The sequence below is a fragment of the Triturus cristatus genome, chromosome 1_2, assembly GCF_964204655.1.
Source record: "Triturus cristatus chromosome 1_2, aTriCri1.1, whole genome shotgun sequence".
In the NCBI taxonomy this organism is placed as follows: domain Eukaryota; kingdom Metazoa; phylum Chordata; class Amphibia; order Caudata; family Salamandridae; genus Triturus; species Triturus cristatus.
In genome coordinates this window covers 127,651,635-127,666,171 of record NC_140580.1, presented here as the reverse complement: position 1 = coordinate 127,666,171, position 14,537 = coordinate 127,651,635, and the positions used below count along the sequence as shown (strand labels likewise).

General features: G+C 48.3%; 1 pseudogene across 1 annotated transcript in view; it reads right to left on the bottom strand.

Moving 5' to 3' along the window:
- Positions 1-14,537, bottom strand: part of LOC146866942 (lysine-specific demethylase 5B-like) — a 492,309-nt pseudogene that overhangs the window by 224,364 nt on the left and 253,408 nt on the right. The window contains exon 8 of the transcript XR_014966721.1: positions 7,017-7,178. The product of XR_014966721.1 is annotated as a lysine-specific demethylase 5B-like (transcript). The remainder of the gene's footprint in view (positions 1-7,016; positions 7,179-14,537) is intronic.

Below are 14,537 nucleotides of genomic sequence, written 5' to 3'. Positions count from 1 at the left end.
GACTGCTGTAGTTTAAAACTGTTATAGGACCAAACGAACAAGCTACTTACCTTCGGTAACGCTTTTTCTGGTGGATACAGTATCTGCCTGTTGTGAGAAAGTGCCATCTTTCTTGCATGGTGTGCCCCCACTTTTTGCTGAATTGCTGAATGTACTTTGACAGAGTGTGTCCTGGACTCCTGCCAATCAAGTGCCCAGGGCCTATGTTCCTTCCCTAAAACGGCAAACACTGGCCACATGTCAGCCCCTGGTAAATGGTACCCTAGGTACCCAGGGCCTTGCGACCAGGGAAGGCCTCTAAGGGCTGCAGCACTTATTGTGCCACCCTTAGAGGCCCTGTACTCTAACACAAACACACTGCCCTTGCAGGCTGAGTGTCTGGGTACAAGACAAAACAGCGATTTGACATGGCACACATCCCCGTGCACCATGCCCACAACCTACACTGCCCTGGCATACATCAGCCACCCCTCTAGCTGGGTGCCCTATGCCAGTGGTGTGGGCACATGAGCATGAGCCCTGTGCCACTACAGTACCCAGGTCCATTCCTGGGCACTGTAAGTGCAGTGCTGCCATTTAAGAGTATACAGTGCTGAGAGCTCATCAAACACGAACTCCACAGCACCATGATGGCAACACTGGAGACTGAGAAGTTTGGTATCAAACTTCTCAGCACATTAAACCCGCACTGATGCCAGTGTGGGATTTAATGCACAAAGCACTACAGAGGGCATCTTAGAGATGCCCCCTGAAACCTAACCTGCAATCCACGTCTTGTCTGAGAGGCTGCCTAGGCTGCCACACAGCAGACATGTTGCTGGACCCCTGGGTGGAGAGCTCCCGCTCTCCTGGGCATGCAACAATGCACATCCTGGGCGAGGTGCTAGGTCTCCTCCCCCAGGATGGGCAAGGGGGAAGCTTCAAATGCATGCCGCCTTTGTAAGCTTCTCCAGGCCACTTGCTTTACTCAGTAACTGGCCCCCACCGGTTCTGACCCCCACTCTGGCGGGAAGACTGGCCGGAAACCCCAAGTAAGCACAGGGGATGTGCCAGCCTCTGCCAACCCCACCCCTCAGGTGGGGGAGGCGAGGTGAAGCACATCTCTGGGCTCTCTCCATCTTGAAGATGGGAAGCCCTGCCCAATCAGGACTAGGCTACTGCCCCCCTCCCACAGGATAGGGGGTGTACCCACCCCAGGGCAGGGACCCATTGGTCCCTGCCCTTTACCTACATGTAACGCCCCTAAATCTAGTATTTAGGGGCACCCTGAACCTTCCTTCCTTAGATTCCAGATTCCGAAAAAGCAAAGAAGAACAAGAAGAAAGAAGACCTGCAGTGCAGATGCTAAGAAGAGGAAGACACCAACTTTGGCCCCAGCCCTACTGGCCTGTCAACCCTCGAACCTGCTCCTGCTAAATCCCAGCACCTCCTGTGGCCAGCAACCTCACAAACCCCGGAGGAACCTGGCTACCTTGTGACTCTGAGCATCTGGGACTCCCATTAGCAGTGGCTCTGCTCAAATCAAGTTTCTAACCCCTGGCATCAGCCCGGAACCGCAAACCCTGCACACTCTGCACCCACCAAGCCTGGCCTGTGCCGGAGAGGACAAAGACCACGAGGACATCCCCCCCGGCGACTGTGACGCTCCTGACGACGCCTGCAGCCTCAGAACCAGGGACCCCACCCAACCACGATCAACAGAGGGTAAGATTTCCTGACATCAAATGGCACCCCTGCACCCAGCGCCCTGCGGCCCCCTGTGCCCGACTCCTGGGTACCTACCTATCCTTCAACTACCCAACTTACCTCTCGAAGCGTTGGTGGCACCCGAAGAATCTTTGTCCCCGAGCTTGCAGCCTTTGTTCGTCCTTGAGCTTTCTCATTGAAATCCATTGAGCGCCCAAAGGCTCAAAAGCACCCAGCCGCCCGTGTGGCCCTGGCAGTGCAACTTCTACTCCTACCTACATCCCCATTTGCCCTGAGCAAGTGACCAGGAGCCCAGCTCACACAGCCGCGTGGCCTGCTCGTCAGCAGCCACCAACCAAGGCCCCCCCTGCCTCCCATAGGATACCATTGGGCCTAACTCACTCTGCACCCAGCCGCCCCAGTGCCGCTGAGGGTGTAACAACTGTACCAACCTGACCCTGGGAGACCCCCGAGTCTGTGCCAAGAACCTTAACTCTGCCAGTCGAGTACTTACCCATAAGCCGATAACTCACTTTTCTTCAATAGGGTAACATTGACTAGTTTCTTCTGAAATTTCTTCTGTGTGTGGAGTTTCTAAAACTTAAAAACTTCACCTAAAATCAACTGAGTAACAAAAACGGAAATACTCACCTGCTATTAGGAGAGATCCCAGTGCTGGATCTTGGTGCCCAGCACTGACCATGAAAAGTACTCACAATCGTACTTACCACTAACCCAATTTTCTTCCATAGGAAATCATTGTCTGTTTTTCTTTGAAATTTCTTCTAAGTGTCGATTTTTGCAAACTACAAATATTCTTTAAAAATACCAACTGTGAAAACATAATTACTTACCTGTTTTAGATAGAGGTCCCAGTACTGAGCCTAGGAGCCCAGCCCTGGATTACAAAAGTAACGAGAACATACTTTACCCGTAACTTGAATTTTCTTCCATAGGGAACCATTGACTGTTTTTCTATGAAATTTCTTCTAAGTGTCGATTTTGCAAACTTATAAATATTCCTTAAAAATCGGCTGTATAACTTAAACGCAGTTTCTCAACTGCTTACAGGTGATACACTAGTGCTGGATCTAGGATCCAAAACTGACCTAGAAAAAGTAACCATAACCCCACTTACCTGCTAAGTGAATATCTTTCCATAGGATAACATTGGTAATTTGATTAGCAAAAGTTTTTAAGTTTCAACTTTTAAAATAGCAAAATATTGCTTAAAAATTACAACAGTAACTAAAACGAATTTACTCACTTGTTTCCAAGAACTGTCCCAGGACTGAATCTAGGATCCAGTCCTGGAGTTAGAAAAGTAATCCTGAAAGTAATCAATTGCAAATAACTTAAAATTCACATTGAGCTCAATGTATTATTGTATTTGAAATTGTGTTGCCTATTGCAAAGATAACTAACTATAATCTGCAAAAGTCAATTGCCTATTGCAAAGTATTTAACTAAAGCATCTCATTATGAGAAAGTATATTTTGATACCTATTGTTGGTTCTAAAATAAAAACAACCATTTCTTTTTCATATAAACCATTGGCCTAGAGTTCAGTTATTGAGTGTGTGAGACCATTTGCTGACTGAGTGTGTACAACAAATGCTTTACACTGTCCTCTGATACTGCCTTACTTGCTCGACCAAGCTACCACTTTAGAGAGTAAGGTTATATCTAACTTTAGCCTCTGCCAAGCCTCTGGAGACTGTGGACTCTGTACACACAGTACCTATTTGGGAACAGTATATACAGAGCCACTTTCTCACAAACACCCACTTGTCCGATGGCGGATCCTGACACTCACTGGCATGGGGTACTCCACAAAGCTCGGATTAGGAAGGTTTGGAGGTAGACAGCGGGGGCGGAGGTGGACTGGCACCCACGCTGATTTCCAGACCCACCCCTGCAGAAGCGGCGTCCGCGGCCGCGCTGCGACTGGTCTGCACAGGCTTGCTGAAGGAACGCGCCTAGACGCCCCTGCCGTTGTCACGAAAGGAACGAAAACCAGGAGTGGCTGGGCTTTTCGTAGAAAGACCTAAGGACTTGGCCATAGCCTACGAGTCCTTAAAACGCTCCAGCGCACTGTCGGACTTATCGCCAAACAGGCAGATGCCATCAAAGGGCATGTCCATGAGTGAGCTTTGTACATCTGGCGAGAACCCGGTAGATCTCAACCAGGCGTGGCGACGAAGCGCCACAGTCGTAGCAACGGCTCTACCCAGTGAGTCCGTGGTGTCCAAACCACACCGAATGGTGAACCTAGCCGCATCCTTACCCTCGGCAACAGCTTGAGACAGCACAGCTTAGGCCTCTTCAGGACACTGAAGCAACACCTGTGCAACGGCATCCCACACCGCGTGAGAATAGCGGCCCAAGAGGCATGCGGCGTTCACTGACTGCAGCCCTAAGCTGGCCGAAGGGAACAACCGCTTGCCGAACTGCTCCAGCTTCTTAAGAGTCCTTATCCGGCGGAGCCGTGGGAAAGGTGCTCTGGGACGTCGAAGCTTGGATGACCAAGCTCTCGGTCGTAGGATGAGTGGCCAGAAAGGCAGGGTCACCCAGCGCCGGGCGATGACGCCTGGTGACATTCTTATCCACTGGGGGCCCTGTGGCTGGCCGTGACCAGGTGCCCAGCAAGACATCAGTGAGGGTGCCGTTAAATGGCAGCAGGGGCTCCGACGAAATGAACGCCGTCTAGAGCACCTCAGTGAGGAGATTCGTTTTTAGGGCCACCATAGGTAGATCAAGGTGGAGGATCTCAGCGGCCTGACGAAGTACCATTGTGTACGAGGCGCCCTCCATGGTAGGCGGAGGAGAGGCAAACCCCGGGTCAGAGGAGAGATCGAGGCCGCCGGTCTCCTCTAACTAGTCCGCCCAGTCCTGCATGGAGTCATACTGACGAGCAAGCAGGTCCTCAGACCCCTCCCAGTCATCCTCCGACGCAGGAGGAGGAACACACTGTGGCGGCAGGGACTGGGGAAGGAACAAACGGCGCTGGGAACGGCGCCGGACAGGCCGAACCGGCGCCGTGTCCCAGTGTGGATCCCAAGTAGGGACAAAAGTGTCCGAGAACCTGGGCAGGGGCGGGACAAATGGTACCCACTGCGGTGCCGGAGGCGGAGCTGGCAGCAAGGGACCTTGTGGTGCCGTGGCCAGAGCCAGCGGTGCAGGATCAAGCGGCCCAACAGGATCCGGACACGGGACCATGGGGCCCGAGGGCGCGCCGGCGGGAGCCCGAGGCCTAAACAGGCGGTCCAAGGTGGCAATAAATTCTTGCACCTGAGCGGGAGTCGCTGACGGACCAGGGTAAGGTGGGTAAGGTGGGTAGGCCGCGGGACTCCCAGACTCCGAAGGAGACACAGGGGCAGAACCCCCTGTCCCCCTCGTCCGCATACGGGGATCGACAGGAGGACATCGGAGAGCGACAACGCTTCTTCGACTTCTTTTTGTGTCGTCTCTTACCCGAATCTGAGGGTGAAGACTTGCAGCCCGAGGAGTGATGGTGGCCCCGAGAGCGTTCCCTGGAGCGGCCCCTGGACCGCGAACGGTGTGGGGACAAGTGCCGGACTTCAAACAGCTTCCGGCGCCGCTCCCTCAAGGCCTTCGGGCCATGGCCAAACAGTCCATGCAGGCCTGGGAGTCGTCGTCGTCGCTCTCCAGGCAGTAGAGAGACATTGCGGGGGTCCGCCACAGACATATTGCACCGGCAGGCCCTACAAGACTTAAAACCAGGCATCCCTATGACACCAACTCAAACTTACAGGAGACAAAAAGTGTCAAAAAAATAGTCAAAAAGCGACTAAGGTACGTTCTCTAACTGGATCTGCGCTTACTGGCGCGGAAAAAGGAAGAACTGACATCAGTGCACATGGGTGGCACCTAAGTAGTCTCCGTGACGTCATCTCGGCGCATACGACGCCAGCAACGGACGTGGAGCCGCACAACGCCACCTACTGACGCGCAGGGGTACTACTAACGAAAAAACTTTCCGGATCCAATTTGACGCCTGGGGTAGTCTAAGGTAAGGACTCTATCACTAACGTGTCTCTTTCAGATGAAGAAGTTACTCCAACAGACTTTCCTACATTTCATTCTCTGAGATAGCAAAGGTGTGAAAGAGGGGTGGGTTTCGCTTTAATCATAAGAGGTCTGGCCAAAATTATAAATGGCAGACTTTAGGGTGGACCCATGGAGCACAAGGACAAAGAGCATAGCCAAACCTCTCTGGAACACTCTCGAAAAGATAGGACTCAGTACACTGAGTTGAATCAGCCATTCAGTGTTGGAAGCAGCGGTTGTGAGGGACAACGAGTTGAGACCCCTTACAATCATTATCGAGTTGCCAATATTAAGTAAAGTGCTCACTCACATGTCAGACAGTTGATAGAATTTAAGACGACACAAAGACAAAGACAGCAGTTAAAGAACCCCGCTCTTGTCTCGACCTGCCTTCATTTGAATCTTGGGAAAGTAGTATCTTCCTAAAGCATTAAATCTCATCTAGGAATTCCTCTTGCTGTGAAGATAACATTTCATAGAGATGGGGAAAAAGTCCCAGGAATAGAATCAGTGTGACGTCATGAGAAAGCCAGGCAACTCCACCTGACACTCAACCTTTGACTGTGGTCCTAAAAGAAATTGGGGCAAGTCTTGTTCCACACCTGTGGCCTTCTGTCCGAACAAAGGAATGGTCCCTGAAGCTTAAAGATATTTCAAACTCCAGAGATGGGGGTTTAAAAGGCCAGCAAGAACAATTTTTTTTAAACCACTTGACTAGGGCCCATTGTCTGTTTCAAAGACGCCAAAGATGAATTAATTATTAAATACTAGGGGCTATGTTTTAAACACACAACCAGGCCACTAATGCCGTAAATCCTTTTCTCCAAAAATGCAATACATTAATTTAGTTTTGGGTTATAATAATCTAGGATTGTCTTTCTTTCATGGAAATTAGTTTGGAAATTGTACTGCGTGAATGTTTTTTAGTACTTGTGTTCATACACCATATGCGCTTTCTCTGAGGAAAGTCATGCTGCTTGTGCCAAGCTACAAAGGGTAAGATTTGAAAGCCTTATTTTTAAGCAGTAACTTCATTTTAGAAATTGGGAGCTCAGCCATAGCAAACAAGACTAAAGAATCTCAGCCCCATACTTTCACAATCGATTATCCTACAAGTTTCTGTTCCAAAACAAAGCAGTAACAAACTTTATTAAAAGTCTTCTGGAAATATTTGCCAATGGGCTCGCCTAAGGCTTGCAAGACTAGCGGGCTTCCAAAAAAAAAACAAATTATGTTACAGTGCAGAATAGAATACATACAGCTGCTGCAGTGTCCTTGCTTTCAGATAGCGCACTTTCTAAATCAGCCAGGCTCTCCAACTTGGCAAATACTTTATTTCCACTCAGTCCTGGTGGTTCCTTCAGTTTCTTCTGTTTCCTTTTAAGTGCCACAACGCCAACATCACATCTGGGGCAAAGCACCTACGTGACAAAGCAAATAACAGAAAGTTCTTCAGTGAAGGTACAGCTCAAAATTATATTTAGTTTGTATAATATAATACAATACAATAAAATACAGAATACAAGAACAAAATACTGTTATAATGCCATCCACTGGTTAAGGTTAATTTTTCCATGTGTCTGAAACTATCTTTTGAGAAGTGTGTAATGTCATTTGAAAGTTTATTTATTGGTTTCCTAGAAGAAACCAGGTAGCTCAGATGAATGGAGTTAATTATTACTGTGTTAAAAGAAACTGTGAGCAAACCCCTTGAGAAAAACACAAGCAATGAATAATAAGCCACACATCTTTTGAACTCGTATCGGATCATAATCCAAATGATTACGAAGCTCCATCTGCTTATAATGAGTTAAACAACAAAAAAAGACAAGTGAGCATCAAATCCAGCATACTCTGGAACCACTAATCATAAACGTCTCCTGGGGACCTGTACATGGAAGATGGTCTCTATGATAACCGGGCAGGTCTCAACTGCCCTCAGAATCCTTTGCCTAGGCTGGTTAATACGTAGTTCCAAAGTTAACTGCACATCTCAAGGAGAGCTGTAGATTCGTTTTCACCTAGGTGATGGAGAAAGAGTGCGTTACTTACCTGTAACTGCAGTTATCCAGTATTGGTATCTTTCATAGATTCACATGCCTGAATCATTCCCGTCGTCGGGATGGGAGTCCCCAGTACATAAATAAAGTAATGTCCCATTAGACATATATAGTAATAGGCCAAGGGTCTCACATTAGTAACAACTCCATGTCCTTTTGTAAAAAGGACCAAACTCTAGAGAAGAGCCAATCAGCTATCACCACCCTCTGGAACCCACCTGGAAAGAGCTCTAGTCCCTCAGATTTTCGTTAGTACAGTGCTAAGAAGGTGTATCACTGAGAGAACTAGGTGAGCCCTTCCAGGGGAGGCGGGTGGGTTGCATGTGAATCGATGAAAGATACCAATACTGGATAACTGCAGTTACAGGTAAGTAACGCATTCCTTATCCAGTATTAGCGTATCTTTCATAGATTCACATGCCTGAATCAGAGTAGTAAGCAATGATAAGCACATTTCGGATGGTACAGCATATAAAAATTCATCAGATAATAACATATCAATGTAAAACATAGAAAGTACCAAAGGTCAATCAAAGAAACCATTATGGAACACAATATAGAAATGTGCGTATAAAAGAAAGGATGGTGGGATGAAAAAAGGGCTCACCTCTAGCGAAATAGATGTCGCAACACCGCCTGTACCACCGCAGCATCCTTCATGAGTTCCGTATCCAAGCAGTAATGCTTGGTAAATGTATGCGGCTCTGCAAATGTCTGTGATAGGTACACCCGCAAAGAGTACCATGGAAGTAGACATCGCTCTAGTGGAATGGGCTCGAACCGTGTAACGCAAGGGGTGGCCCGCTTGCTGATGACAAAAAGTAATAGCTCCAGAGATCCAACGAGAGATACTTTGTTTAGTCAGGGGAAGACCTTTCCTAGGTCGACTGTAAGCCACAAAGAGTTGGTTGGATTTGCGGAACGATTTTGTCCTGTGAAGAAAGAATTTAAGGCAGCGTTTAAGGTCTAGAGAGTGTAGAGTTCTTTCTGCCGCCGTTCGAGGATTCGGAAAAAAGGTCCATAAGACTATAGGTTCATTGAGGTGAAAGTCTGACAGGACTTTGGGCACAAACTTAGGATTAGTCCGCAGTATGATCCTGTCATGTTTGAACTGAAGAAAAGGGTCTTGAACTGAGAATGCATGGAGCTCACTTACACGCCTGGCAGAGGTAAGGGCTAGAAGGAGTGCTGTCTTCCAAGAAAGATACTGTTGCAACTCAGGAGCCAAGCCGATAACTTGAGAGATGCTGGATCCGGATGTAGGACTTGCTCCCGGTTCATTGTGAGGAGAGTGGGAAACGGTTTCAAAGAGATCGGCGGCTCCAGAGAGAGAAGATGGAGCTCCGTGAACCAATGCTGACGCGGCTACGCCGGAGCTATTAGGATTAGCGTGCAGGGTTCTGTCTTCATTTTCCTGAGGACCCTGGGAATCAGGGTAATCGGTGGAAAAGCGTATGCAAAGACGTTGAATCACGCAATCGAAAATGCATTCCCTAGAGATCCTCGTTGGGGATGCCAGCTTGCGTAATTTTGGCATTTGGCGTTCTGTTTGGTAGCAAATAGGTCCAGGAGAGGAGTACCCCATTGGGAGAATATGCGGTCGAGAGTCCGCTGGTTCAACTCCCATTCGTGGCATGTTGTTTTTTGCCTGCTTAGAGAATCAGCCAGTACGTTGTCTGTACCTGGAACATATTCCGCTTGAAGGGAAATGTTGTGATGGAGTAACCAGTTCCAGATCTTTTGAGATTCGTGAGATAGTGTCAGGGAACTAGTCCCTCCCTGCTTGGTCAGGTAGTGCATCGTCGTAGTATTGTCCGTCCGGACAGGCACTAGAGAACCTTTGATCCTGGGAAGGAACGCCAGGAGAGCCAGATAGACAGCTAGTAGCTCGAGGAGGTTTATGTGAAACTTTCGTTCGGCAGGAGACCACTTCCCGCTGATTCGAAGTTTCTGGAGGAAAGGTCCCCAACCCTCCAGGGACGCATCTGTTGTGATGACCTGTGGAGAAGCCTGGAGCAAGAAAGGCAGACCTTGCGAAAGATTCCGTGGACGAGTCCACCACTGCAGAGCAGTGACCCTCTGAGGGGGTCACTTGAATGACATCGTAAAATGATCCTTCGGATTGAATCCATTGAGCCGACAGTGCTTCCTGGAGAGGGCGCGTGTGGAGGCGACAGTAATGAACAAGCAGAATACAGGATGACATCATTCCGAGAAGGGATTTGAAGATACGTACCGAGAGAGACTTCATGGATTTTATGTGACTTGCCAAATGAAGAAGTTTGTTCTGTCGCTCTTGTGATGGGAAAGCCTTAATTCTGGGTTGTGTCGAGAGTAGCACCCAGAAAGGTTATCTGCTGAGAAGGCTGGAGAACGGACTTATCCTGATTCAGTGTGAGTCCTAGGCGACTGAAAAGCTGCAGACAGGCGTCGGAAGACCTGGTCGCGCCGTCCAGAGAAGGAACCTTGACGAGCCAATGGTGTTGCTGTTGGAGATATGCTACCACTGGAGAGAGGCATTTCGTAAAAATGCGTTGAGCCGACTCGAGTCCAAAGGGCAGGACTCGGAACTGGTACTGTCTGCCTGCCACGGCGAACCTCAGGAATTTTTTGTGGTTTCTGTGGATATGGATATGGAAATAGGCATCCTGAAGATCCAAAGACACCATGTAGTCGTTTGCGTTGAGAAGGTGCAGCACTTCTTGGATGGTAACCATGTGAATCTACTGTTTCTTTAAAAATTTGTTGAGACTTCTCAAGTCCAGGATTGGTCTCCATTTCTCCTCCTTTTTGCGCACCAGGAGAAAACGGGAGTAAAACCCTTTCCCCCGCTGACGAAGAGGAACACTTTCTATAGCTCCCTTCTGGAGCATGAGTGAAAGTTCCAGGAGCAACGGGTGGAGATTTTTGTGAAGCATAGGGTGAGGAGGGGTCTGGGGAGGAGTGTGAATAAACTCTAGTGAATGTCCAAACTGTATCATTTGAAGAACCCAGCGATCCGTTGTTATTTGTTTCCAATTGTTTAGGAAGTGGGAAACCCTTCCTCCAACTTTGAAGGGTGGAGAGGAGATGGGGATCGACGGTAGAGGAAAGTCATTGCCGCCGAGCAGCGTCCTTCTGTCGTCCTCCTTTTCCTCGAAAGGAGGTTTTAGGGTAAGATGATTGCTGTTGTTGGTACTGTGGCCGATATTGTTGGTTGGAGGAGGAATAGGAAGGCAGATATTGTTGGTAACTTCCTCTGGTCGAAGATTGACCTCTACCCCTTGAGCCATGAAAAGGTTTGGTTTTTTTTAAAATTGAAGGTTACCCAAAGCCCTAGCTGTGTCAGTATCCTTTTTTATACCCTTTAGAGCCTCATCAATATGCTGACCATCGTAAGGCATGTCCAGAATCTTTGTCTGGACTTCCGGCCGGAATGAAGTTGCCCTCCGCCAACCTTGACGCCGTAGTACAGCAGCGCCAGCTAGTTGACGAAAACCAGTAGAGGCGATATCCATCGCACAATCGATCTCGGAAGCCGAACGTTCGCCCTCCAGCAAGATCTTCTTTGCTTCTTCCCTCGAGTCATCCGGCAAGGCTCCCAAGTATGGAGCAATGTCCGCCCACATCTGCCTGTTATAGCGCCCTAATAACGCTAAAGAATTTGACGCACGTACTGTCAATGCAGACATCGAAGAAAAACGTTTTCCAATATTATCAAGTCATCTGCCTTCTTTGTCAGGAGGAGCAGACAGTGGGGCAGCAGGGTTTCTAGATTTTCTCTGAGCAGCCTGAGTGAGCTTTGGATGTCCGGTAAGGCAGGCTGGAGCAGTGTCCGGAGCTCTGTATTTTTTGTCCAGCTGAGGCAACACTGGAGGAATCGAAGATGGATTGTGCATTATTTTTACACCCTGATCCCAGATGTAGTCAATAATAGGGACTGATTGTACAGACTTTTTGAAAGGTTCTTTAAAGTCATAACGGAAACAATCTTGTTGGTGAGAAGGCATAGGGATCTGGAAACGCTGTGCGGCTCTTACCAAGACATTATGAAAACCCCCGATATCCTCCGGAGGCGAATCAGCTTGAGTAGGCACCGGAGACGCTGGACAAGGGATAACATAATCATCCCACTCATCATGAGTCGATTGAGAATCATGGAGTTCTCCCTCCTCTTGTTGCTCGTCATCCTCATCATCTGTGGAAGTTGGAGGCGGTGGCATGACCAGCACAGACAGAGGAGGAAGAGGTGTAGGCTGCAGCCTTGACGGCGGAGAGACTACCGGAACAGGAGACGTAGCAGAAGTAGGAAATCTCTGCTTGTAGTCAGAAATCAGAAATTGGAGGTCAGAAACCAAAGACGCGGGCGGACAAACCATGGGAGGTTGGGGAGGATGGCTGTCATCAGGATAATATGGCTGGTCTTCTGGTTCTTGTTCGTCATAGTCCGAACTCTCTTGGTACTTGACGTGGAGTTCGGAAGGACTTGTGGCAGCTCCGAACATACCACCATCGTCTGAATCTTCCTCTTCTTCCAAAAGGTGAGTCGGAGGTAACTGCTGGACCCTGCTAGGAGAAGTCAGGGCAGGTGTCAATATGCGTTTTGTGATTTTGAAATGGACATACGCACTCTCCACTTTGGACTCTGGTGTCGACGAGTCCGTCGTCTGTGTAGTCGTTGACAGTGAAGCACCAACTGGCACCACTGAAGGGAACGTCGACAAAGGTCCCGTCGACGGAGCCCTCGTCGACGGTGTCGTCGGCGGTGTTATCGTCGACGGAGCCCTCGTCAACAGTGTTGTCGACGGAGCCGTCATCGACGGGGTCGTCTTCGTCGTCGACGGGATAGACTTCGAGGAAACACTCTTCGTCTACATTGAGTAGCGATCGACGATGAATTTTTTATTTTTATCTTCGACGACACTGGTTTAGCAGCCGTCGACGAGGCAGAAGATGCCAAAGAGGTGGAGACGGTCGTCGTCTACGAAGTTATCCCCACAGCTGTAGACGGGGATTTTTTCACCGTCGACGAAGCAGTCGTCGACGAGGTGGAACCAGGCTTTTTAAAGGTATGAGGGACCTCCTGTGGAGAAACCTTTGATGGGAAAGCCTTAAGGGGAGCCTCTGAAGAGTTTTTGTGCGTCTTCTTTTGAGGGGGCTGCGACGAAGGTCCTGGAGAAGCAACTCTGGGCCTTTTCTGAGAGGATTTTGAAGATGTAGAGCAGCCTTCACTCTCCTCAGAAGACAGGACTTGGTCTTTATCCTTAAACCTCTGCAGTCAAATTAGAAGGCGTCCCTCCCGATCTTTAAGGGTCTTTGAAGAAAAGGTATGACATACCTTACAGTCCTTTGAGGAGTGGTCCGGGTAAAGACAATAGAGGCAGTTTTTTTGTTGGTCATCAAAATGAAGCCTCTTTTTACCACAGGAAGCGCAGGGCTTAAAAAGGCCTTTCCTAGGAGTATCTGCCATGAAGAGAGTGAGAACTCCACACACAAGAAGGAATCCTGAAGAAAACATCAGTGGAAATCCTGAAATGAAGGAAAACTGAGCAGAGCTCAGGGGAGACTCCCTTAGCACGACATGCGGTAGAAAATCTGAGGGACTAGAGCTCCTTCCAGGTGGGTTCCAGAGGGTGGTGATAGCCGATTGGCTCTTCTCTAGAGTTTGGTCCTATTTACAAAAGGACATGGAGTTGTTACTAATGTGAGGCCATTGGCCTATTACTATATATGTCTAATCTCTAATGGGACATTACTTTATTTATGTACCAGGGACTCCCATCCCGACGACGGGAATGATTCAGGCATGTGAAACTATGAAAGATACCCTACTACATGCCAATTCTTCAACCAAAAAGGATACATGTGCTTGTGTGAAGCACAATTGTAGGAAGCTGGCTCTGAATATACTATACCAAAGTGATAGTGTGCACAGAGTCCAGTTGAACCCTAAAGGTATGCAGAGGTAAAAGTAGATAGCACCTTACTCTCTTTGTGGTAGTGTGGTCGGGCAGTAAGGCTGTATCGGAGGATAGTGTTAAGCATTTGTTGGACACACTCAATTAGCAAATGATTGTCACAAACTCAAAGACTGAACTCAGACCAATGTTTTTTGTATAAAAATATTCTTTTAGTTATTTTATTTCCTAGAACCAAGCAAGCCTGGCACAGGTAAGTGATAAGTACTTTGCAGTAATAATCAGTTTGCCAACAGTTTGTATTCCAGTTGTATGTATGAAATGAAATGAAAAGTATAGCTTATATAGCGCAACTGTCAATCCTAACGGAGTCTCCTGGCGCTGTAGATAACTAAAGTCAGCTGTATCAGTTTGAAAGCTTAATCAGGGCCAGACAGCTGGCGTCTGCTTTTCCAAAAATCCAAGTCTTTAGAGCCTTTCTAAACTGCTCTTCCTGTTCTGTCGCTCTAAGTTCCTTTGGCATGCAAGTCCAGGCCTTTGCCCCCAATACCGTTGCCGATTTTCCTCCTTTGGTTGACAATTTGAAGCCAGAAACCTTAAGTAGATTTGCAGAGCTAGATCTAAGTGTCCTCGTTGTGATATATGGTTTGACTCTTGTAGAGAGGTATACAGGACCCAAGCGGCAAAATGCTCTGAACGTTGTCAATAGTAATTTAAACAAAATTCTTTTATGAATCGGTAGCCAGTGAAGGGTCTTCAGGGCGGCAGAGGCAGATGCACTACGAGGAAGCCCTAGGACCAATCTGGCTGCTGCGTGCTGTAC